This window comes from Ranitomeya variabilis, chromosome 3, assembly GCF_051348905.1.
Source record: "Ranitomeya variabilis isolate aRanVar5 chromosome 3, aRanVar5.hap1, whole genome shotgun sequence".
NCBI lineage: Eukaryota > Metazoa > Chordata > Amphibia > Anura > Dendrobatidae > Ranitomeya > Ranitomeya variabilis.
The window spans coordinates 701,637,409-701,664,536 of NC_135234.1; the positions used below are offsets into that span (position 1 = coordinate 701,637,409).

At 43.8% G+C, this 27,128-nt stretch overlaps 1 protein-coding gene across 1 annotated transcript in view; it reads left to right on the top strand.

Moving 5' to 3' along the window:
• Positions 1-17,730: 17,730 nt before the first annotated feature.
• Positions 17,731-27,128, top strand: part of SERTM1 (serine rich and transmembrane domain containing 1) — a 73,267-nt gene continuing 63,869 nt past the window's right edge. Inside the window, exon 1 of the mRNA XM_077299820.1 lies at positions 17,731-17,909. The gene's annotated coding sequence lies outside the window, so the exon portion shown is untranslated. The remainder of the gene's footprint in view (positions 17,910-27,128) is intronic.

Sequence of the window (27,128 nt, forward strand, 5' to 3'; positions counted from 1 at the left end):
TGTTGGGCAAGATTGCGTTTGGCTCCTATGATTTTTTTAATGAGCTGCACATTTGCTCATTCTTTCACCTATTTCATGATGGCTGAGTCACATGAACATGCTGCTATACATTTTTGCTTAGTTTTAGAAAAAAAGCGTTGTAAAATGTTGTTATGCTACAAACAGGGTCTACTAGAAAGCTGTCATAAATTAAAAATACATTTATTAATGGTTCTCCTAGTTTAAATGAGATGAAATGTCATTGGATGATCAACCTTGTTCCACACATCCTTCAACCGCTCAAACTGATCAAAATGTGATGAAATTTCATTAAGACATTCTGGAAGATAACCACCGAGTCATTGATGACCTCATGGAATTGACTGGGATTTCATGGAATTCCTGACAGTGAATTTTAATGAAGGAATTGGGCATAGAATGAGTTGCAGCAAAATTTGTGAGTTGCAACAACAGTTTTGCGAAGCATTTTTTTCCTAAAAGGTAACAAAACTTCATAGTTTCACATTGTTCCTATGAATCAGCCATTACAAAACAAGTGAAAGATTGAACAACACATTGAAATAAAAATTCACTGGAACCAATGCAACCTTCCCCCAACAAGGTTGATTGGCATACTGGCTCATAAGGGTTTCTCAAACATTCATATAGCAACAGTAGCCCATACTACAAGCATCCCAAAATAGAGTATTCTTGTTTCTTCCGGTTACCCTCTAGTATAGGTCCATATTGAGGGTCAACTATGTGGTCAACTAATGGGACTAAATGCTTCTAATTTGTATTATACATGTAACCACGTTGAGTGACCGATCCTGTGTGACATAACCATACACAATGTATATGAAAGATCAGCAGAGTCTCATATGCATGCGTAAGGTTAAAGGTAAGTAGCATTCAAATGTTGGACACATTCATTCATGCATTGGTTTTCCTTGTTCTTATTGGAATATGGACATTCTTCTTCACGATTCATGAAATCTATACTGTTGTCTGATACGTCAAAAGTACAGACATTTGATGACAACCACCACGTCTTAGTTAGATGCAGAAAAGGTGAGAGGATGGTTTCTACGTGTGGCACCCTCCATGAGGAAGTGTGATTGTGTGGAGGTACATTGCTGGTGACACTGCGAGTTATCCAAATTCAAGACACACTTACCCAGTATGAATAACACATTATTCTACAACAACATGCCTTCTCATCTGAATTTCACTTAGTGGGACCATCATTTGTGTTACAAAATTTACCAACCTTCCCCAGGTCCGATGTTATTGTTTGCAATGCTGACGTCACATTGACGTCACTGCAGCCAATCAGTGAGCTCAGTGGCTTGTGCCGTCTACGCACTCAGGTCATTGTTTGACTATAGTGCTGTCACTGTGACGTCAGCACTGCTGCTGACAACAACAGACATTGGTAGCCGAGACTCAGCACTAGGCCCATGTGGGGTGCATAAATCAGAGCTTTTTTTTTAAACAAATTGCCCCTTGTGTCAAGAATTTTCTGAAAGTGATGTTCGGATAAGATAGAATTTTGCTTATTCATTGGTTGCGTCATGGGGTTACCACAACAGTGAGGAACCAGAAGACCACAGCATCTGATTGCTCCTACTCCTGCGCTGAAAAGAAGCACTCCTTTTTAAATGGTGTTAATTTCTTCTGGCAGAACAGGGGTTAAACATCTGCCATGCTAGGAGATCTGGGAGTCTAAGCTCTTAGCTGAGCTCAGTTAGCCACCCCTTTCCCCTATATAATCTGGGTCCTGATTGAAACCCACATCAGAGCTAGCTTTTTCTGTAAGGCTTTGAGGAGAGTTGATTACATGAGAAGGCATTTGGTGGGTTTATCTGTGACTGATGCATTGTTTGTAAGTGTGATAATTCTCTTCTCTCCTTTTACTTTGGTTATTCCCAGTCAACCAGTCTTACAGTAGGTGCATTCCTCTGTTATATGTGAGTGAATATTTGTATGCCTGGTATTTTCAGTTTACCCTTGTTTGTGTTGCCTTGTGCGTCGGGTTGGTGTACTGCAGTGTAAAGTAGCGCCCCTCTTCCCTGGGTTGGGAAGAGAACAGACTGAGGGCTGATTCAGGAGATAAGGCAAGTGTGGCGGCCCGGGCATCTTCACCTTCAGAACTATCCTGGGGAATAGTCCGAGCTATGGCGCCCCCTAGTGGTAGGGTCAGTGTTATGGACCTGGTGGTTAGGTGCACCTGGAATGACCTGATGGTTAAACTAGAAGACAGGACAAGCTCTGGGAAGTGGGAACTCTGCTGACCGCAAATCCTAATCCTATAACACACACACTAATAGCTGTGGAGCGTACCTAACTCTCCCTAGACGCCTCTTCACAGCCTAAGAGCTAACTACCCCTAAAGATAGGAAAATAAGCCTTACCTTGCTTCAGAGAAATTCCCCAAAGGTAAAGGCAGCCCCCCACATATATTAACTGTGAGTTAAGAGGAAAGTCACAAACACAGGGATGAAACAGGTTTCAGCAAAGGAGGCCAGACTTACTAGATAGACTGAGGATAGGAAAGGGATCTATGCGGTCAGCACAAAAAACTACAAAAAGCCACGCAGAGTGTGCAAAAAGACCCCCGCACCGACTCACGGTGCGGAGGTGCCACTCTGCAACCCAGAGCTTCCAGCTAGCAAGGCAATATCATATTAGCAAGCTGGACTAGAACTTAGCAAGTACTAAGAAATATATTCAGTACACAATGAACAACAAATGAACTAGCAGGGACTTAGCTTCTGCTGGAGTAGACAGGTCATCAGAAAGATCCGAGAGAGATCTGAACCAGTTCTGATACATTGACAGCTGGCATGGAGTAACGATCTGAGTGGAGTTAAATAGATAAGCCAGCCTAGCCGCAAACGAGGGCAGCTGAGGAAACAACCTCAGAACCAGCAGTTCCACTCACAGCTACCAGAGGGAGTCCATGGACAGAACTCGCCGAAGTATCATTCATGACCACAGGAGGGAGTTCAAGAACGGAATTCACAACAGGTCAGGGAAGGAGCCCCTGGTCCCGGGTCATAACAGGTTGACTGTTGCCTATTTAGAAAGCTTGATATTAAGTAATGAATGTTACTATGAATGCTCACTAGCCGATTAGTCTAAATGTGCCATTAGTTATTTATTTATTTGACTAATCTGCAAAGAATATATAAATCTGTCAGAGCTCCTACACCAGGGTTTGTCTGATCTCTCTGTTCTCCCTTCCTTCAGTGTTACAGATAGCAGGAGGGATGAGACTGTACACTGATCTGAAGTGCAGAGGAGGGAAAAGAGAAGTTTTATGGAGAGCAGAAAAAACAGGCTATAGACAAGGAGGAAAGCACAAGAAGAGGAAATAAATGCTATTCTGGAACTGTGCTCCTGACACATGAAAGCAAGTGAAGTCAGCACCTGCCAGCATACACTCAGAGCTCTCATCCAGCATGTATTACTGAAAGAGACTATTTCACAAGAGAAAAATATGAATTGGATCAAAGTTCAGAATGTATATCAGAGTGTCTGAAAATGAATGAAGGAATGAAGATTGCAAACTAAAAATTATTACAAGTTTTTTAACTAAATGTAATCTTTAACATACAGCTCAGGCAATAATTAAGAGACCACTGCAAAATGTTCAGTTTGTCTGATTTTTCTCTTTATAAGTATATTTTTGAGTAAAATGTAAATTGTTCTTTTATTCTATAAACTTCTGACAACATGTCTCCGAATTTCCAAACAATAAATTTTGTATTTTTTTTCTGAAAAACAAAAATTGTCAAAATTAAAAAAACAAAACAATTGCTTTCAGACCTGAAATAATGCAAAGAAAACAAGTTCTTAATCATTTAGATACAACAATACTAATGTTTTAACTCAGGAAGAGTTTAGAAATCAATATTTTGTGGAATAACCATGAATTTGAATCACAGCTTTCCTGCGTCTTGGCATGCTTTGCATCAGTCTTGCACACTGCTTCTGGAGCAAAAATGTAATCAGGTCTTCTTTGTTTGATGGCTTGTGACTATCCATCATCCTCTTGATTACATTCCAGAAGTTTTCAATGGGGTTCAGGTCTGGAGATTGGGCTGCCCATGACAGGGTTTTGATGTGGTGGTCTCTTAATTTTTGCCAGAGATGTATGTAAAAAAAAATATATTAAATGTGTTTATGAGCATATTTCGAAACATCGGGCACCCAAAGAAAATGTCCTACGTTTATTTATAAAATAAACATATTACAGTTTACTAGCGGCTGATGTAGTTGTAAATTTGAGTAATGATATATTCTTTTTATTATTATTATTTATTTATATAGCACCATTAGTTCCATGGTGCTGTACATGAGAAACGGGTTATGTACAGAGTTATAGATATCGTTTACAGTAAACAAATTTACACTGAAAGACTGGTACAGACGGGAGAGGACCCTGTCCTTGTGGACTGACATTCTACTGCTAATCACGATAGGTAAAAAAAAATATATGGACTTCAAAATTAGGTAAGAACGCCACATGTCCCAGTATTCTAGGCAGCAACTATTCTGGTGACATCTAGAGCGACTCAAGTCAGGATAAAGAAAGAGGTGGGTGTTAATACTGGGATTCTGGTCTTCGTTAACCATGGAAGAAAAGTCACAACTATCAATGTCAATGTAAATTTCAATGATAGAGGTGGAAATTTAATCAAAACATATTGAATTTCGGCAATTAAATGTTTTTAAATAAAGTTTCTCATTTCCAAGTGATATGCTATTTAATATGAAGAACTATATGTCTTCTGTCAGTCTGACTTAATCAGAAATGATAATTCCAAGCAAAAAGAGTTAAATTCTGTTTTCTACAAAGGTCTTGCCACTGTATTTCATAGGAAATCCATTTTGGCATTCTCCCGCTCCGATTAGATATTGCATCCGAAAATGTTTCTGTATCCTGCAACATTACCTTTCTAGTATGAAGCCTTGCGGCCTATTCATTTCTCATCTGGTGATACTGCCACATCACTGGTAAAGCTATTATCATTTCATTATCATTCTCATCTTCCTGCCTCAGATTCAAATGGCTTCTGCAGAGATCTCCTGTAAACTTTCTTAGATGACATTAAATTAGAAAACAATAATGCTTTGAGTCTCAGGAAGAGTCAATCCCACCATTCAATTTATTTAAGGTGTTTTGGAGCGATTGGAATATATATACAGTACAGACCAAAAGTTTGGACACACCTTCTCATTTAAAGATTTTTCTGTATTTTCATGACTATGAAAATTATACATTCACACTGAAGGCATCAAAACTATGAATTAACACATGTGGAATTATATACTTAACAAAAAAGTGTGAAACAACTGAAAATATGTCTTATATTCTAGGTTCTTCAAAGTAGCCACATTTTCCTTTGATGACTGCTTTGCACACTCTTGGCATTCTCTTGATGAGCTTCAAGAGGTAGTCACCGGGAATGGTCTTCCAACAATCTTGAAGGAGTTCCCAGAGGTGCTTAGCACTTGTTGGCCCTTTTGCCTTCACTTTGCGGTCCAGCTCACTCCAAACCATCTCGATTGGGTTCAGGTCGGGTGACTGTGGAGGCCATGTCATCTGGCGTTGCACCCCATCACTCTCCTTCTTGGTCAAATAGCCCTTACACAGCCTGGAGGTGTGTTTGGGGTCATTGTCCTGTTGTCCCAATCAAAGCAAAAAGTGGCTACTTTGAAGAACCTAGAATATAAGACATAATTTCAGTTGTTTCACACTTTTTTGTTAAGTATATAATTCCACATGAGTTAATTCATAGTTTTGATGCCTTCAGTGTGAATGTACAATTTTCATAGTCATGAAAATACAGAAAAATCTTTAAATGAGAAAGTGTGTCCAAACTTTTGGTCTGTACTGTATATATATATATATATATATATATATATATATATATATATATATATATATATATATTTGATATCAACCAAACCAAAAAGGAAAAATTTAAGACACAAAATAGTGTCATTGTATATATTATTGGACCAAAAGAGCAGACACTCTAATTAGACTGCAACCTATGCGAGACATAGAGTACAAAGTCCGAATATATAGACAATATATCAATTTTTATCACAAAAATATAAACAATATTTCACATTTAGTAAAAAAGGCGAAAAAGTGGCGCACAGTGTCAAACAAGTTCCATTGCACAACAACCACAAAAATAGCGTATCAGGCATGGGATAAAAGGCGTGGAAATAATCCACTTCCTGCCGACTTCAACTCAAAAATATTGCACGAATCCGTTCATTCCTCAACCAAGAATCTGCAAAAACCCTAGTCCATGCCCTCATCATCTCTCGTCTTGACTACTGCAACCTCCTGCTCTGTGGCCTCCCCTCAAACACTCTCGCACCCCTCCAATCTATTCTAAACTCTGCTGCCCGACTAATCCACCTGTCCCCCCGCTATTCTCCGGCCTCTCCCCTCTGTCAATCCCTTCACTGGCTCCCCATTGCCCAGAGACTCCAGTACAAAACCCTAACCATGACGTACAAAGCCATCCACAACCTGTCTCCTCCTTACATCTGTGACCTCATCTCCCGGTACTTTCCTACACGCAACCTCCGATCCTCACAAGATCTCCTTCTCTACTCCCCTCTTATCTCCTCTTCCCACAATCGTATACAAGATTTCTCTCGCGTATCACCCCTACTCTGGAACCCTCTACCACAACACATCAGACTCTCGCCCACCATCGAAACCTTCAAAAAGAATCTGAAGACCCACCTCTTCCGACAAGCCTACAACCTGCAGTAACCACCGATCAACCAACCGCTGCACGATCAGCTCTATCCTCACCTACTGTATTCTCACCCATCCCTTGTAGATTGTGAGCCCTCGCGGGCAGGGTCCTCACTCCTCCTGTACCAGTTATGACTTGTATTGTTCAAGATTATTGTACTTGTTTTTATTATGTATACCCCTCCTCACTTGTAAAGCGCCATGGAATAAATGGCGCTATAACAATAAATAATAATAATAATAATAATACATAATAGCATGTCAGACAATGTACATTAGACAGCCACCAAAAGTCAGACAGTCAAAAGCCATTTGAATAACAAGCTATGGAATGTCTACATAGTCATAAGAGTATACCATAACGTAGTTAGACAAGAGGCAAAAATCCAAATATATCTCCATAGTAGAATCAGGCCATGGCAGCAAGAGGTAATCAAAAAGACGTCTCACCCATTATAACTAGTGATGAGCGAATATACTCGTTACTCAAGAATTCCCGAGCACGCTCGGGTGACCTCCGAGTATTTTTTAGTGCTCAGAGAATTAGTTTTCATCGCTGCAGCTGAATGATTTACATCTGTTAGCCAGCATAAGTACATGTGGGGGTTGCCTGGTTTCTAAGGAATCCCCACATGTAATCAAGCAGGCTATGAGATGTAAATCATTCAGCTGTGGTGAGGAAAATCTCCGAGCACTAAAAAGTACTCGGAGGTCACCTGTTATGATCCTTAGTGGCTGAGGATCACAGAATGAACTAGCTAAGTTACTGAACATAGAACGAGCTCTAGGGAGGTGGTAACTGGACTGACCGCAAAACCTGATCCTGACCAAACACACTGAAGGTAGCCGGTGAACGTGCCTAAATTCCTGGACGTCTCGACGCAGCCTGAGAAACTTGCTACCCCTATAGAGAAAGTAAGACCTCACTTGCCTCAGAGAAATGACCCCAAAGATATAGGAAGCCCCCAACAAATATTAACGGTGAGGTAAGGGGAAAATACAAAACGTAGAAATGAAAACAGATTCAGCAAATGAGGCCCACTAATACTAGATAGCAGAAGACAGGCAGGGAACTGTGCGGTCAGTAAAAAACCCTATACAAAATATCCACGCTTAGAATACAAGAACCCCCACACCAACTAACGGTGTGAGGGGAGAAACTCAGCCCCCTAGAGCTACCAGCAAGCAAGGAAATCACATATTAGCAAGCTGGACAAGGACAAGTAAATAACCAAGAAACATATTGAACACTAATGAGCAAAAAATAACCAAACAGAAAACTTAGCTTCTCTTGGAGAGACTGATAGTGAAGGAATTCAGGAGGATCAAGATAGCACTGAATACATCGACAGCAGGCAAACACTGAAAGCCCAGGTGAGCTAAATAGGAAACCAGCTAACAGATAACGAGACAGCTGATCCGCCTCAGACCTGCAGAAAGACACAAAGAGCCACCAGAGGGAGCCCAAAGACAGCACTCACACAGTACCACTTGTGACCACAAGAGGGAGCCCAAAAACAGAGTTCACAACAGTCACCCAAGCGTGCTCGGGAAATCTCGAGTAACGAGTATATTCGCTCATCACTAATTATAACCTGTGTGTGGTGAGGCAGTGGAACCAGCCCCAACGCGCGTTTCGTGTGGGCTTCCTTGGGGGGCCATTTTGTGGTTGTTGTGCAATGAAACTTGTTTGACATTGTGCGCCACTTTTTCCATCACCTTTTTTATTAAATGTGAAATATTGTTTATATTTTTGTAATAAAAATTTATATATTTAGACTTTGTACTCTATGTCACACACATATATATATATCTATACAGTATATATATATATATATATATATATATACTAGATGGAGGCCCAATGCTATCGCATTGCAGCATTGAGAATCTCTCCCCCCATGTGCTCACCCACCTATCCACTCTCTCTTTCCCCATGTGCTGACTTCTCCTGTCTGTGCTCTCTTCTTTGACCTGCCTACCCCATGTGCTATATGTATTATTTTTGTCACAGCGATGCTGTTGCTCTTCAAGAGTCTCATTTTCCCGCAGTTGTCTTCGACGTTGTGCCTTTGCTGCTTTCCTTTCATTGTCATTGGCGTTCTTTTTAGGAGGAGCCATGTTGACGTTGATGTTTGCTTTTTAAAGGGGTTTTCCCACGAACAAAAGTTCATTTAAAAAATTGTCTGTGTCTGACTGTGAACAGAACATACCACAGTTCCTGGGCAGGGGAGGAAGCAAAAGACAATACTGACAATACAGCAGGAGATCGCAGATGACGAAGAGTCCACTTCAAGGAAAAACTGTTGATCATTGGTCTGTGCAGGGCCGGTGCGGTTGAGAAGGCTTGTTTGAGGGAGCTGAAATCTGACTCGGCCTCAGGAGTTCAGTCCTTAGTTTTGGCACCTTTACAAGTCAAGGCAGTGAGTGGTCTTACCAAAGAGGAGAAGTGGGGGATAAATTGCCGATAATAGTTGTCGAATCCCAGGAACCGCTGAATGGCGTTGACCTTCTCTGGATCCATCTAGAGACCTGTATCGGAAATGATGTAGCCAAGAAAGGGTAAAGACCTCTGTTCAAACAGACATTTCTCAAACTTCTCATAGAGACGATTCTCCCTCAATCGTTGAAGAACAAGATGAACATTCCTCCTGTGACTTGGTAAGTTGGGAGAAAACACCAGGATGTCTTCCAGATACACCACCACACAAACATAGAGCAGGTCATGGAATATGTCATTGACAAACTCCTGGAAGATGGCGGATGCATTGCTTAACCCAAAGGGCATCACCTGATATTCATAGAAGGCGGTTTTTCACTCATCCCCAGATTGTATCCTGATGAGGTTGAAAGACCCATGGAGATCCAACTTGGTGAAAATCCTGGAACCTGGAAGACGATCAAAAAGGTCTGGAATTAAGGGAAGAGGGTATCTGTTCTTTACAGTTATTAGGTTGAGACCACGATAGTCAATGCACGGTTGAAAAAATCCATTTTTCTTCTTGACGAAGAAGAACCCAGCTCCAGCTGGAGAGGAGGACTTCTGGATAAATCCTCGAGCCAAATTCTCCTTGATGTAATCGGTCATGGCTTGAGTCTCAGTGGAAAAAAGAGGGTAGATCCTACCTCGAGGCTCAGTAGATCCAGGAATAAGATTGATGGGACAATCGCAAGACCTGTGAGGAGGAAGAGTCTCGGCTTCCTTCTTGTCGAACACATCTGCGAAAGACCAGTAGGCATGAGGTAACCCGGGTAAAGCTGCAGGAGGCCGTGGGATAGAACCAGGCCGAACTGGTTTGAGGCAGTGATGGTGACAGGACTGACTCCATTGAAGGACATCCCCAGACAGCCCATCCAGGACAGGTTCATGGAGGAGCAGCCATGGAAGACCTAGTAGAAATGGTGCTCCAATTTGAAGCTCCACCTCCTTGGTGATACCAAGAACGGGATCCTTCAGGGGTCTTCCGTCTATGGAGATAATGCCCCGGGACCGCTGCAGAGGAACGAATGGAATCCCGAACCGCCTGGCCACAGTTTGCTGAATGAAATTTCCACCAGACCCAGAGTCCAGATAGGCCATCTCGGAGAACTGCACCTTTCCGAAGATCACCTGTGTTATGTTGGGCTGGTGGTCAGGAGCACTAGAAATGAACAGACTGAGGATAGAAAAGGTATCTTTGCGGTCAGCATAAAAACTAACAAAAAACCACGCAGAGTGTGCAAAAGAAACCACCGCACCGACTCACGGCGCGGTGGTGCCACTCTGCATCCCAGAGCTTCCAGCTAACAAGATTAAATCATAATAGCAAGCTGGACAAAAACACAGTGGTAACAAATAAGCTAGCAAGGACTTACCTTTTGCTGAAGTAGACAGGTCATCTGAAAGATCCAAGAGAACTGAACCAGTACAAGGACATTGACAGCTGGCATCAAGTAACAATCTGAGTGGAGTTAAATAGAGCAGCCAGCCAAGACCAGAACGAGATCAGCTGGAGAAGGAATCTCAGAACCAGCAGCTCCACTCACAGCCACCAGAGGGAGTCCATGAACAGAACTCGCCGAAGTACCATTCATAACCACAGGAGGGAGCTCGAGAACAGAATTCACAACAGTACCCCCCCTTGAGGAGGGGTCACTGAACCCTCACCAGAGCCTCCACGCCACTCCGGACGAGCCAAATGAAAGGCACGAACAAGATCGGCAGCATGAACATCAGAGGCAACCACCCAGGAATTATCCTCCTGACCATAACCTTTCCACTTGACTAGGTACTGAAGTTTCCATCTCGAAATACGAGAATCCAAAATCTTCTCCACCACATACTCCAGCTCCCCCTCAACCAACATCGGGGCAGGAGGATCAACGGAGGGAACCATAGGAGCCACATATCTCCGCAGCAACGACCTATGGAACACATTATGGATGGCGAAAGAAGCTGGAAGGTCCAAACGAAATGACACAGGATTAATAATTTCAGAAATCTTATAAGGACCAATGAAACGAGGCTTAAACTTAGGAGACGAAACCTTCATAGGAACAAAACGAGACGACAACCAAACCAAATCCCCAACACGAAGTCGGGAACCAACACAGCGACGGCGGTTAGCGAAACGTTGAGCCTTCTCCTGGGACAATGTCAAATTGTCCACTACGTGAGTCCAAATTTGCTGCAACCTGTCCACCACAGAATCCACACCAGGACAGTCCGAAGGCTCAACCTGCCCTGAAGAAAAACGAGGGTGGAAACCAGAATTACAGAAAAAAGGCGAAACCAAAGTGGCCGAGCTAGCCCGATTATTAAGGGCGAACTCAGCCAAAGGCAAGAAGGACACCCAATCATCCTGATCAGCAGAAACAAAGCATCTCAGATATGTTTCCAAAGTCTGATTGGTTCGTTCGGTTTGGCCATTTGTCTGAGGATGGAAAGCTGAAGAAAAAGACAAATCAATGCCCATCTTAGCACAAAAGGACCGCCAAAATCTTGAAACAAACTGGGAACCTCTGTCCGACACGATGTTTTCCGGAATGACATGCAAACGAACCACATGCTGGAAAAACAATGGAACCATATCAGAGGAGGAAGGCAATTTAGGCAAAGGTACCAAATGGACCATCTTAGAGAAGCGATCACAAACCACCCAGATAACTGACATCCTCTGAGAGACAGGGAGATCTGAAATAAAATCCATGGAAATATGCGTCCAGGGCCTTTTCGGGACCGGCAAGGGCAAAAGCAACCCACTGGCATGAGAACAGCAGGGCTTAGCCCGAGCACAAGTCCCACAGGACTGCACAAAAAAACGCACATCTCGTGACAAGGAAGGCCACCAAAAGGATCTAGCCACCAAATCTCTGGTACCAAAGATTCCAGGATGACCAGCCAACACCAAACAATGAACCTCAGAGATAACTCTACTAGTCCATCTATCAGGGACAAACAGCTTCTCCGCTGGGCAACGATCAGGTCTATCAGCCTGAAACTCCTGCAGCACCCGCCGCAAATCAGGGGAGATGGCAGACAGAATTACCCCCTCTTTGAGAATACCAGCCAGCTCAGGAACTCCCGGAGAATCAGGCACAAAACTCCTTGAAAGGGCATCAGCCTTCACATTCTTAGAACCCGGAAGGTATGAAACCACAAAATTGAAGCGGGAGAAAAACAGCGACCATCGAGCCTGTCTAGGATTCAACCGCTTGGCAGACTCGAGATAAGTCAGATTCTTGTGATCCGTCAAGACCACCACGCGATGTTTGGCTCCCTCAAGCCAATGTCGCCACTCCTCAAACGCCCACTTCATAGCCAACAACTCTCGATTACCCACATCATAATTGCGCTCAGCAGGCGAAAACTTTCTAGAAAAGAAAGCACATGGTTTCATCACAGAGCCATCAGAACCTCTTTGAGACAAAACAGCCCCTGCTCCAATCTCAGAAGCATCCACCTCGACCTGAAACGGGAGCGAAACATCTGGCTGACACAACACAGGGGCAGAAGAAAAACGACGCTTCAGCTCCCGAAAAGCCTCAACGGCCGCAGAGGACCAATTGACCACATCAGCACCTTTCTTGGTTAAATCAGTCTATGGCTTAACAACACTAGAAAAATTAGCGATGAAGCGACGGTAAAAGTTAGCAAAGCCCAGAAATTTCTGAAGGCTCTTCACAGAAGTAGGCTGAGTCCAATCATAAATGGCCTGAACTCTAACAGGGTCCATCTCGATAGTAGAAGGGAAAAAATGAAGCCCAAAAATGAAACCTTCTGAACTCCAAAGAGACATTTAGACCCCTTCACAAACAAGGAATGAGCACGAAGGACCTGGAACACCATTCTGACCTGCTTCACATGAGACTCCCAATCGTCTGAAAAAAACAAAATATCATCCAAATATACAATCATGAATCTATCCAGGTACTTTCGGAAGATGTCATGCATAAAGGACTGAAACACAGATGGAGCATTAGAAAGCCCGAATGGCATCACAAGATATTCAAAATGGCCCTCGGGCGTATTAAATGCTGTTTTCCATTCGTCGCCCCATTTAATACGCACAAGATTATATGCCCCTCGAAGATCAATCTTGGTGAACCAGCTAGCTCCCTTAATCTGAGCAAACAAATCAGACAGTAGCGGCAAAGGGTACTGAAATTTAACGGTGATTTTATTAAGAAGGCGGTAATCTATACAAGGTCTCAGAGAACCATCCTTCTTGGCCACAAAAAAGAACCCTGCTCCCAACGGTAACGACGACGGGCGAATATGCCCTTTCTCCAAGGACTCCTTTATATAACTCCGCATTGCAGCGTGTTCTGGCACAGATAAATTGAACAGTCGGCCCTTCGGAAACTTACTACCAGGAATCAAATTAATAGCACAATCGCAATCCCTATGAGGAGGTAGGGCACTGGATTTGGGCTCATCAAATACATCCCGGTAATTTGACAAGAACTCAGGGACTTCAGAAGGATGGGAAGACGAAATAGACAACAATGGGACATCCCCATATACCCCTTGACAACCCCAACTGGATACAGACATTGATTTCCAATCCAATACAGGATTATGGACCTGTAGCCATGGTAAACCCAAAACGACCACATCATGCAGATTATGCAACACCAAAAAGCGAATATCCTCCTGATGTGCAGGAGCCATGCACATGGTCAATTGAGTCCAGTACTGAGGCTTATTCTTGGCCAAAGGTGTAGAAACAATCACTCTCAATGGAATAGGATACTGCAAGGGCTCCAAGAAAAAACCACAGCGCCTGGCAAACTCCAAGTCCATCAAATTCAGAGCAGCGCCTGAATCCACAAATGCCATAACAGAATAGGACGACAAAGAGCAAATCAGAGTAACGGACAAAAGAAATTTTGGCTGTACCGTACCAATGGTGGCAGACCTAGCGAACCGTTTAGTGCGCTTAGGACAATCAGAGATAGCATGAGTGGAGTCACCACAGTAAAAACACAGCCCATTCTGACGTCTGTATTCTTGCCGTTCAGCTCTGGTCAAGGTCCTATCACATTGCATAGGCTCAGGCTTCTGCTCAGAAAACACCGCCAAATGGTGCACATTTTTGCGCTCACGTAAGCGTCGATCGATCTGAATGGCCAAGGACATAGACTCATTCAGACCAGCAGGCGTGGGGAATCCCACCATAACATCCTTAAGGGCTTCAGAAAGACCCTTTCTGAAAATTGCCGCCAGGGCACACTCATTCCACTGAGTAAGTACAGACCACTTTCTGGACTTCTGACAATATACCTCCGCTTCATCCTGACCCTGACACAAAGCCAGCAAAATTTTCTCTGCCTGATCCATTGAATCTGGTTCATCATAAAGAAATCCAAGCGCCAGAAAAAACGCATCTACATTACGCAATGCAGGATCTCCTGGCGCAAGGGAAAATGCCCAGTCTTGAGGGTCGCCACGTAGCAAAGAAATAATGATTTTTACTTGCTGAATGGGGTTTCAAACACTTTGTGGGCCAGCTCTACTGTTATGTTGGGCTGGTGGTTAGGAGCACTAGAAATGACCAGATGAGCAAACTAGCAATACAGGACGAGCTCTGGGAAGTGGGAGCTCTGCTGACCGCACGCCCCAAGCCTATCACAACAACTAGAAATAGCCGTGGAGCGTTCCTGACTCGGCCTAGACGCCTCTTCACGGCCTAAGAGCTAACTACCCCTAAAGATAGAAAATACAGCCTACCTTGCCTCAGAGAAATTCCCCAAAGAAATAGGCAGCCCCCACATATATTGACTGTGAGTTAAGATGGAAGTCACAAACACAGGAATGAAATAGGTTTCAGCATAGGAGGCCAGACTTAACTAAACAGACTGAGGATAGAAAAGGTATCTTTGCGGTCAGCATAAAAACTAACAAAAAACCACGCAGAGTGTGCAAAAGAAACCACCGCACCGACTCACGGCGCGGTGGTGCCACTCTGCATCCCAGAGCTTCCAGCTAACAAGATTAAATCATAATAGCAAGCTGGACAAAAACACAGTGGTAACAAATAAACTAGCAAGGACTTAGCTTTTGCTGAAGTAGACAGGTCATCTGAAAGATCCAAGAGAACTGAACCAGTACAAGGACATTGACAGCTGGCATCAAGTAACGATCTGAGTGGAGTTAAATAGAGCAGCCAGCCAAGACCTGAACGAGATCAGCTGGAGAAGGAATCTCAGAACCAGCAGCTCCACTCACAGCCACCAGAGGGAGTCCATGAACAGAACTCGCCGAAGTACCATTCATAACCACAGGAGGGAGCTCGAGAACAGAATTCACAACACACCTGTATGGATATAGTTAGTGGAGGAGATGAATCATTCTCACCTAGGGAGGCCTTCCTTACTTGTTCTAGGTGGAAGAGTTCCGGCCTCTCAGTTCCACTGCATTGACCGGGAGCGGAGCATCCGCCATAACAATATGGATTCCTAGCGGGCATCTCCTCCTGCTGATTCCTTTTCACCTTTACGCGATCAAGCTCCATGGGTCCATCCCCTGAGACCAGAGCGTGACAAGGCGGAAACCGAGGTTTTGGAGAAGAAGATGCTGGATGTGAAAATTGCTTCTCAAGAATCCTCTTTCTGGAGCGCTCCTGAAGACGCAGGTCAATCCGAATGGCGAGGGATATGAGATCATCTAGTCTCGGATAGGTCCCTGACTGCCAATTCATCCTTGATTCTTCCAGATAACCCTCGCCGGAAGGCTCCGACCAGAGGCTCATTGGTCCACTAGAGCTCCGAAGCCAGGGTGCGGAAACGGATGGCATACTGACCGACCTAGAGAGCCCTGTTGCAAATTGAAGAGAGACTCCATGGCAGATGTGGCACGACCAGGCTCATCAAATATCTTGCGGAACGTGTCCATGAATACCTGCAGATCAGACACGATGGGATCATTCCGCTCCATTAGGGTGTTAAACCAGGCTAAAGCCTCCAGGTGAGAGGCAAGGAAAGCCACCTTGGCCATTTTAGTTGGGTATTGCAGAGGCAATAAACAAAAATGCAACAAGCATTGGTTGAGAAATCCTCTGCAGAACTTGAGGTCACCATCATAATGAGGAGGCTTACAGAGACGAGGACAGGGTCCCATAGTAGGCACAATAGTTGGATGTTGTATCTCAATCCAATCGAGAATCTGTGGAAATAGCTGAAAACTGCTGTTCACAAAAGATCTCCATCAAACCTCACTGAGCTCGAGCTGTTTGCCAAGGAAGAATGGGCAAGAATTTCAGTCTCTCGATGTACAAAACTGATAGAGACATACCCCAAGCGACTTGCAGCTGTAATCGCAGCAAAAGGTGGCGCAACAAAGTATTAAGTTAAAGGGGTCGAATAATATTGCACGCCCCACTTTTCAGTTTTTTAATTTCCACAAAAATTTAAAATAACCAATAAATTTCGTTCAACTTCACAATTGTGTTCCACTTGTTGTTGATTCTTCACCAAAAATTTACATTTGATATCTTTATGTTTGAAGCATATGGGGGCCGAATACTTTCGCAAGGCACTGTAGCACTTAGCAATTTCTGCATGGCAATAACTCTTTAAGGCCTGCTATTGGGGAGATGAGTAGGACATTTTCAATGAAATCTTGTAATGAAGGATGCAAATGAATGTCGTTCAATTATTCAATATCTATGAATTCACGATTGGTGTGGAATTAGTGATGTGTAAAGTAATTTTCGTGTAAGGCTAAGCCATTAATGTTACAGCTCCAGAGAACCCCTTTAAAGGGAAACTGACAGCTCGTTGATGCTCTGCCAACCATGGGCGGCATGAATCGGCAACCAGCTGTATTTTTTAACTCCGTCAGTCTCTGATCTATGCTGCCCGTGGTTCGAGCAATAACAATCTGCTGACAGGTTCTCAATAAGATGACTGTGGTTCCTTTGCCTCCAGGGCCCCTATTTGGCTGCACACGCTGCAGATATGCTCCTACCATGCGGTATATTTTATGTTTGCATCTCCAGCACTACACACAAGTCTATGAACTTTTCATCTATGTACAATTGGCTTCTACATTATAGACATTTATTATAATTATTTGGGCATAAATCTCAATGATTGACACTAACATTGAGCATTAATTATTTATTACAATCCGGTCTAGGGGGTTGACTTGGACATTTGTCATGAACCATTGACCTTGCCAATGATCTCTCAAATGCACCTACTTTCTTTTCCCTCTTTCGTAACATACAAGATGTGACACAGTAGCGAGAATATCTGCGCGAACATATTCTTCACACATTACATGCTCAAGTGCACCGACGCAATTAATCATCTCTTCTCCGCAGCCCCTCTTCTCTGCCTTTCTCCATCAGTGTACATCTACACAATAAGCTGCATTATTCAGATTTATATTAATAAGTTCATATCCTATTCATACAGGGGCAGCTCGATTAATACTGCAGAAGCCCCTCTGTAAATTCTGGTCTCCTCCTCTCCTTCCACGTGTTCTCTTAGGTATCACCCACCCTCCCATCACTCAACCACTGATTATCCTAGGCTCTCAGCTGCCGGGAGAAAGCTAGTGCAGATCAAGGCTTGTGTGTAATGCTCTGACCCCATCCATTGCACTAAGGATCTGCAGAGGAATAAGACCCTCCACGTACTGAAGCCAGAGGTAAGAATTCTGCCATACAATCATCTCTGCTCTCCTAGTATTTTATTATATTTTTCTTTTCATTTAATTCATACTATCCATCACAAAGTAACTCACTATATGACATCCTCAATGCATCATTTTGTAAAACATGAAATAAACATAGAACTCATTTTAAATTTAGCACATATCCGGCAATGTTAAAATTACCCTTTTTTATTTTTTGCTATTGTTGGAAAACTCTTCTGAAAATAAGCTTTTATCCACTGCACAATACAAAAGGTAGAGATGTAGCAGGGCTGAATGTGTCAGATAGCTTCCATGCACTTAGAAAATTCTTCATCCCAAATGATACAGCTCTGCTATATTTGTCGATGATACCATTTAGATCTCAAGGACAAATAAGGTGCACGAGGGTTCGTGATGGGACCAAATTGTAGTGCTGCGATTTTTTTTACTTTCGGGATTTGACCTCAAAGTGCCAAGAAGGAGAGGAAGAGTCTCATTTTTGACAATCAGCGATGTCTTATGATCCCTTTTTTTGGTAAATTATTTACAAATACTTGTCAGTGGAAATGGATGCCTTACAGGAAGCTTCTTGAAGTGATCCTATCTCCTCCATCCTGCTAATGGGTTTAATGTTAGACTCTATGAATCAATTACAAGCTCTTACCGGGAGTATGTATTCCCTCCTGACAATCAGATTACAAACAGCACAACATGTTGCCCAAACATCTTTTTCCCCTTCCATTATACCCACAACTAGAAACATGAACTTGGCAGGGATGAGAGGAGTAACTTTGACTATAAATGATTTACATCCAAGGAGTCTTATAAAGTGGCTTCCATCTGAGCGGAATAGAAGAGGGTGGATGTTCTGATAAACAGCAATCAACACTTAGGAAGGGACCATAGAGTGAAGGATCTCGTCTCCGAGCCTGGGAACCTGTGTTTCCTCTTGATAATCTCCCTAGTGTCAAGCTCATTACATACATCTCAGTAGGCTTTTTCTTCTTACTTGAAAATAGAGAATAGGCTTTTTTGAATTCTCCTAGTGTTCGGGATAATACTCACCCCATGTTCTCAGCTTTTTGTGCTCCTCTCCTGAAATTATTCAAGACAGATCTTTTGTATTAGTAGAAATCTCCGTAGAAAGGAATTGCTTCAATTAGAGAAGAAAGCCTGGCGGGATACTGTAACACTTGTACATATAAATCGAGCGCTCCGTCATCCACTGATGAAGTGGGATTGGGTTTATCCATACACAGATGAATAGTTATTTTGCCTTTTGTTAGTAGTGGGGTGCACGTGACTCGATGAAGCACGATATATCGTACCCTGGTACCGTACCCATGTGCTTTGTTGAAGAGCTATGACTTGATCTCCTTGTCGGAGAATGTTAGGTCTAATTAGCTTCCGCGGCAGTTTGCTTTGTTGTAATAGATTACTTTTATTGTCTTCCATGGACTCCCTACGGCAACAGAAAAAAATAGAGTTGAAGGGGAGGCATGTGCTCTGTATACCGCAGAATTTTTCTGCTGGGTCATTGAGGTCAAAAAGGTTCATACTGAAGATGCGAGAAGGGTTGACTCATCTTCTCCGGACTGGAATTTCTGGACTACTCTGAGTATTTTGTTTTTTAATCCAAGTTCTGAATTGATGATTTTATAGTTCAGGCTATATAAAAATGTGATTTATTGGTGGCAGAGGAATGAAATGTGAGGATTATTTCAGGTTATAAATGTATGAAAGTTATGGATAAATGGAATGATACCTTGAAATAAGTGGATTATGATCGATAGGAGAGTAAAGAATGTCCTAGAACAGGGGTTCTTAGTCTTTTTATGCTATGGAAGTCTGTAAGGTTAATGGAACTAATTTCAGAATAAGAATATTTAGTTATGAGTGTAAATTTATATCAGTTGTTTCTGTTGGTCATATGAGCAGCAAATATTGATGGCTTCCCACCGAAGATTACAGACCCTCCCCAAAGGACACATGTTAAAGGGAATCTGTCAGCAGGTTTTTTGCTATGTAATCTGAGCACAGCATGAGGTAGGGGTTAAAACACTGATTTCTTCCCTGTGTCACTTATCAAGCTGTGAGCTGTTGTTTACTTACAGTGAAGGTTTTATCACTAGGACATTATCACTGCTATGGCCAGCTGCCACTTGAGCACTGGTCTGACTCCGCCCCCTCCTGTGATAAGCAGCATACTGTCAGTAGACAATCTACACAGAGAGCCTGGTGTGGGTGGGGTTACCTTTCTCAGCTCTGCTCAATCCTAAATCTAAGAACTCTGATTGTGTCAAAACTGCTGCACCCAGTAAACTAAGTTATACATCACTGGAATCAGGGTCTCTTGTCTTACATCATGCTGTTCTCAGATGATGTACTAAAAACCTGCTCACAAATTCCTTTTAAGAGCCCTTTTCTAGTCTGACCTTAGCTGATAACATTTTATGATATGAGTTTCAAATTTGCCATACCTTGTCAGTCATTAGAATTAGATTTTCCACCTTTTCTAGTACAGTCTGTTTAACGTGAACCTGTCACTATGAAATGCAGTAAAACCTTCAGGCACTATGTTATAACATAGCGGAGGGGGAGCTGAGCAGATTGCTACATAGTTTGTGGATAAATATACAGTATAACCTGTATATTAATCATGGAAACCTCTGTTCTTTCTGGGGTTTTTAGTCCAGTGGGCGGTCCTATTATTGACTGATAGCTTCCTTTCTGCAATTGTGCATACAGAGATAGCTGTCAGTCACTGATAGGACCGCCCACTGGACCAAAAATCCCAATCAGAGCAGTGGATTAAATGAGTAAATCACAGGCTATACTGAATCTTTTCCCACAGAACTATATATCAATCTACTCTGCTCTGCCTGCTCTGACAGGTTTGACTGCGTTTAATGGTGACAAGTTCCCTTTAAACAGACTACCCGAAAATATGGGAAATCTAATTCTAATGACTGACAAAACCGATTTCCCTTGTTAATATATATTTGACAATTCATTTGATATGAATTTATCAACTTATGTATTGGATTTCTTAAAGTCTACTGCATACACTTTGGCATTGCTTATAAACAATTAAGCCATACATTTTTGTTTCCAACAAAATGCATAGGCAAAATCTTGTATCCTATAGCTAAAAAAAAATCACCATCTTAGTTAGGTTATAATAATTGATGGCTCGATATTACAAAATGAAGTCTTAAAGAGGAATCATCATTTTATTTATTTTCTCATAAATTAATAGTACACTTGAAAATATGCAACTTTGTAATCTATCAGAGAAGTCTGCTTCTTTCTCTTGTTGGTCTGATCTTTCTCAAAATTCTCAGTTCACAGGTAAAGGAGCATAGAGTATCCCATTACTAATATAGGAAATAACAATTGTTACTGAAAAGTTCTTTTGGATAAATGTATCTGTCATTTCAGGAGAACTTGCAGCAGAAGTTCTATCTCCGCCTCCAGCTCCTCCCTTCTCTCTCCATAGAATTCTAAAAGCACCAACTGTCATCTCCTATCTCAGTAATGGGAATATCTGTCTTCACCGAATACAGATCTTACAGAACTTACCCAAGAGTGTAAGATCAGTCCAGGAGGAAGCAGATTTCTCTGATGAGATATATTCTAAAGTTTCTTACTTTCATGTGTACTGGAAAAAAAAACAGTTACTCTTTCAGCGAAGAATTAGGTTAATTAGAAGGATCAAACATATTCTTATGGCCTCATTACACTAAAATGACTATACTCATAATGATATTGGTTGCAAACTTATATTCACTGATATCTGACACTATATTATGAACAAAGAGCCATTGATCTGAGCAAACCTTACAGTATTGCGGCAGATTTACAGTGTAAAATGCATTTATATAGTCTATAAAGCCCTCCATGTCCTGTAAATTAGTGATTGACCTTGATCTCCTCATATACACATATACCATATCATAGGATCATCCCTTTAAGAATTATTATGAATATTATAAATCAACATTGACAAAATGAAACCCTCCTAAATTCACCTACACAGAGAATCCCATTTCTTTTCCAGTGATTGTCAGGAGAGCCTGGATAATTTATAGATTTCAACCCGTGAAATATTTATTTCTTCATTGCTGATATATTGGATTGGCTCAGGGCCCTATGAATCCTTCCTTATACATTATATATAAATCATAATCAGCAGTTTAATACACTGCGTCAATAGTACGGGAACGCTGTACACATGAAGACTGCAAGGTGAACACAGCGGATGGAAAATTCAACGCAGCAATCAATTAAAGGGATCAATGTTGTCATACTATACACAGATCCTTGCATTGATTGAGTCCCATAGAAAATAAATGTATTTTTCTATCTCTAGAGAATTTTATTTTCTATTGGTTCATCAGTGCAAAAAGGATCGCAGATGGTAACATGTTTTTGAAGTCTCCTTGTTGGCAAATTTTTCGGTTCAGATGCCATTTATGCTACGGCTAAGTGCTCAGTGCCAGGTTCCTATATATTGTCATTATTTTCTCTACTTTTGGATCGACGAACTTTATTCAAAACATCTTGTGCAAAAACAATGTTCCTTCTACTTATTACTACTCCTTTCATCTACATTTCTTGGATTCTAAGTAGTGGACACGAGCCTGGAAAGCTTGGCTCGGAAAATGTTAGTACAGCTGGTGCTACTGCCACAGATTCCAGGAGAATGTGTTTAAAAGATAGAAGTGTTAGTGTTTATCTCTCATAGAGACACAAGAGAAATGGATTATTTTCCTTTTAAAGAGAACCTGTCATCAGGATTATCCATGTTAAACTAAAGGTTTGGGCATAATGACACTGCCATACTGATTTATTAGGTACCTGCAGTGTAGAAATCTGCAGCCTGGTCTTTGGTAAATTATCATTCGAAGTTTTGGATCCCTAAACTATTCGTGCATCGGGGCGGGACTGTGGGTAGGGTCTTCGGCACTGCCTCCTCCCCTGCACTGCTCCTAGTGTCTTTATCTTTTTCCCATTTAAATTTCACGCTGCCACCGTCCAAGCTGCAGGCAATGCTTGCGCAGATTGCTTTGGTGGTGGACTTCAGGAAAATGGCCCTGGTGGCGGCACACACGCAGATTTAGATCTCGGCTCAATGCATATGTGCATATGCTCAGCACCACCCTACATCTCCTCCCTGGTCTCAGTCTACCACCCTACCCGTGCCATCCATTCTGGTAGTGTCCTGAGGTTCACATCCTCAATAATTAGAACCTCCCACTCCAGTCTCCAAGACTTTTCCAGTGCTTCGTCAATTCTTTGGAATGCACTACCCAGGTTAATACGATTAATCCCCAATCCCCACAGTTTTAAGCGTGCCCTAAAAACGCATTTGTTCAGACTGGCCTACCGCCTCAACGCATTAACCTAACTATCTCTGGGTGGCCCATTCAAAATATTTTACCATAACCAGGTTCCTCGCATCATGTTCTCGCATGCTCTATACATTTAATAGCCCTCTGTGTCTGTACTGTTACATACTTAGGCTGATAACCGGTTCATGCAGCTTTACATGATAACCTGATTCTTATGTAGCGCCCCCACTGCCGCAGGGCCGAGGGGTACCCGGTACCGGGCCTCTGAGTCTCTGCTCTGGGGTTGTCATGGTGGCTGGACCCGGTCCGTGACCCTGCTGAGGGGCGTACAGTAATAGATGTGGTTGGTGGTAGTGGTGCGGTGTAGTGCCGGTCGCAGTTAATAACGAGGACACAAGGTTGCAGTCTCTTTACCTCTTTACTGAAGGCTTCTGGGTCCTCAGTCCGGAATACGGTTAACCGGGCTGCGCAAGTCCGGCCGGTCCGATGGCACCTCCAGAGTTCCCGTTGCAGGTGGAAATCTGTGCCTTCCTTCTAGCGCTTGTGTGTTGTGGTCCTCCCCTGCTGTGCTTACGGGATAGTACCCCACAACTGTTGTGTCTGTTTCTCGTGTTCCCTCACAACTCGATTCTGATGTTCTTCTTCTTCTCGCCCCCCAGATCTTATGGTAGGACGCACCCGTATGACGGGAAGGCTCGGAGCTCTTCCGGGACCCTAGAGTCGCCCCTCTCCAAAGGTTGCCCCCTATGTCTGCGTAGGTGATGTAGGTGAGACAGCCAGCCTATAGCTCTCTGCCCTGCCGTTGGTTTGAAGTAATGCTTAGAGCTCTGTACTTCCTCGGCGTTCCGGCCACCGGTTATTTACGCCTCAGTAGGATGTTGCCTCAGTCTAACAGCACGACTCCTACTGGTATGTCTCCCTGTTGCGTTGATCTCGTTTCTCACTCAGCACAATAAATCTCGCTTCTTATCCTTTCTTAGGGCACCGCCGCTATGAAGTGCAGGCGCGGTCCCGTAGCTTTCTCTCTGTTGCCAGGCCTCTGTCAGGATCCCACCCCTGACAGGGACCCTACCGAATCTTCCCCTACAACACCCTCTGCCACAAGGTGTTGCCTGGTTCCAACCCAGTCAGCGTTCTCTCTAACTTCCTGCCTAACCCCCAGTTTTACCAGACTGTGAGGAGTGGCCTAATGAATAGTACCCTTAGCTCCCCCTGGAGGCCAGACTGTGAAATGTATTGGTGTATGTGATACCTGGTCAGATGAACTCCTTCAGTGCCATTAGACGTACCATAGCCCCCCTTAGCGGCGGAGCCACAGTACTGCAACGACCAGGACTCTGGGGCGCTGCACTCCCCCCCGGTTAAATCCAGTACTCCTGGACTGGGAAGAAAACAACAATACATGTCAGCAAAAAGACATACAATTTTGAAAATGCAAGTACAAGTCAACTTTGTAACAGAGCTTCCCTTTATGGGAGGTGAGGACACTTGAACGTTACAAACATGGTTAAATACTTTTAAATAACTTTACTATAAATAACTTTTCTTACCCAACCAGGTATTCTACTGTGTGCAAATTCTGAACAATAATCCAACTTTGCCTTTAAGGACGTACTTGCTAAATCCACTAAAGACCTTCTTATATCACATATAAGGCTAATTAACTTTTATGCATTCTCCTACTTTACGTCTGCAGGACCGCCTGTCCTAACTGCTCCAGACCTACTGCCTCTCCTTTCTGTTACAGGACCGCTCCTTTCCGCCCGAGCCTACTGTCCTTCCACTACTATACACAGTATAGAACATATTTTTCTTTCAGTTTAAGATCACTGAGCCATCCCTATATGGCTCCTAAGAGGACTCACCACTAACCCCTACGGGTTCACTTCCTGTCCTCATTCTTCTATTAACATTATTGAACATTTCTTACAATCAACTAGTTGGTTACATTTAACTTTCACATATCAACATCATCAGTACTTTCTTTTCAAGACATTATTGCCATTCAACCATCTTAGGGCAACACTGTTCATAAGTGCAGGATGTGTACATCCCCTTTAAGAGGGGACCAAGTCTCTATGAGGTAGTGCAACTTTTCAAGCTGCAAGTCCGTATGCAGCAAGGACTCCAGTGCAGGTTCCAAGAACCGTATCTTCGCAAAGAGTCCGTCTTTTATGTAAAACCAGTAGAGAGCACCTTTAAGAAGGTGCAAACTATATACAAGGAGTTTGTATCATGCATTGTTCATGATTCAGCAGTTCTGGATAACTTGTGCAAAACGTAGAAAACAAACAAAAAGCAATAGGGATCCCAGGTCAACAAAGGGATCCCTTTAAGAATAACCCTAGACGGATTTTAGCAGCAAAATAGCAGAGAAAAACAATTAACTATTTACATTGGCAAAGTGTTCAGATATTTACTTAAACCAATCCGGGGGAAGCACCGGCGGAGGCAACCTCTTTGGATATTGCCCGCCGCCTGGTACTGCGTAAGGTGGAGCACTGTCCCATCTGGGGGTTTGTGTACCCACTGTCTTCAGTGCTGGAGCAGCAGAAGCACCACCCACCTGAGGAGGCGCCTCCTTGGCCACGATGGTGGTTGAAGTGACGATGCTGCACGTTGTGGTCTTGACCATAGTGCACGTTGGAGTGACCGCGGTGGTCCTGGTGGTGATCATGGGCTGGCCACATGGGGGCACCTTTGCTACAGGGGTCAGCTTCACTGGTACCTTAGTCGGGGGCATCACAGGGTTCTGCCTCTTGTGGACGTTCAGGGCAAACCACCCCTTTTCCCCAAAGTGTCTGGTGTAACTAACCCCGTCCCCCGGGTAGAGATCCCGGCCTGGGTGGCCCTCTCTGAGGTGCGACTCAACATCCCTCCGGTTTACAAACACCTCCGCATACAGGCCCGGCTCTTTAATGAAGCCCCAGCCTCCGCGGAGCTTGAAGGTGGTGATGATGCCCTGCCTGCGCGGGGCCTGGTGAGCGGTGGGGTCCTTGCGGGCCCGGTCCTTGACCGCCAGGTCTTTCTGATGGTAGGCCTCCAGCCCGGCCTGGTACGCCTTTTCCTTCTCCTCCCACTGCTGTTCCAGCTGGGCCTGGTATTCCTCCCAGCTCAGGGCCTGCACCATCTCTCCTTCCCGTGTCTTCACCCCGGGGAACCCCATGAGGTCGGATCCTGGGTTCACCCAGCGGCATACCGTGCGCTCCGCACGGGTCTCACACAACAGGGTGGTTGGCGCGATTGGGGCCTTCAGGCGGTGTTCCATGCCCGTTGCCTCCTCCCATGGTAACAGGCGTTGGAGTCTATGGGTCCCAGGGAGAGGGGGTGCCGCAACGGGGCCTATTAACAAGTCCTCTGCTGGCGGGACAGGGTCGACGGACTCACCAGCCAATGCAGGTTCCTCCTCCGCGGCAGGTTCCGCTGGCGGTGTCGGCGAGGGCCTCAGCAACAACTTCGGTAGTGGTACAGGATCCGATGTCAGAGGACCTCCTTCCGGCGCCACCTGGTGCGGAGCCTGGGCCTCCGCGTTTAGCTGAAGGAGCTGGTGGATCAGGTCTCCCATCTCAGCCTGCAACAGATCAGCACTGTCCGTGGAGAATTGGCTGCGGTACTCGTCCGGGTAGTTGGGGGAAACTTCTGCTTCCACCCCACATTCGGGTTCCGAGCTGCTGGCCATGGCGTCCTCCACGTGGGTCGCTTCCTGATCCTTTTCCCGCTCTCTCCTTCGTGGGCGGTTTCGTTTTCTCTGTTTCCGCCCACCATTGAGAATCAGGAGGCGGATCTCGGCTGCCGACGGACACGTCCTCACAGTGCAGAAATATTTAGACTGGGCGGCCATTGTCTTTCGCGCTCTCCAGCTTGTCTACGCCCACTC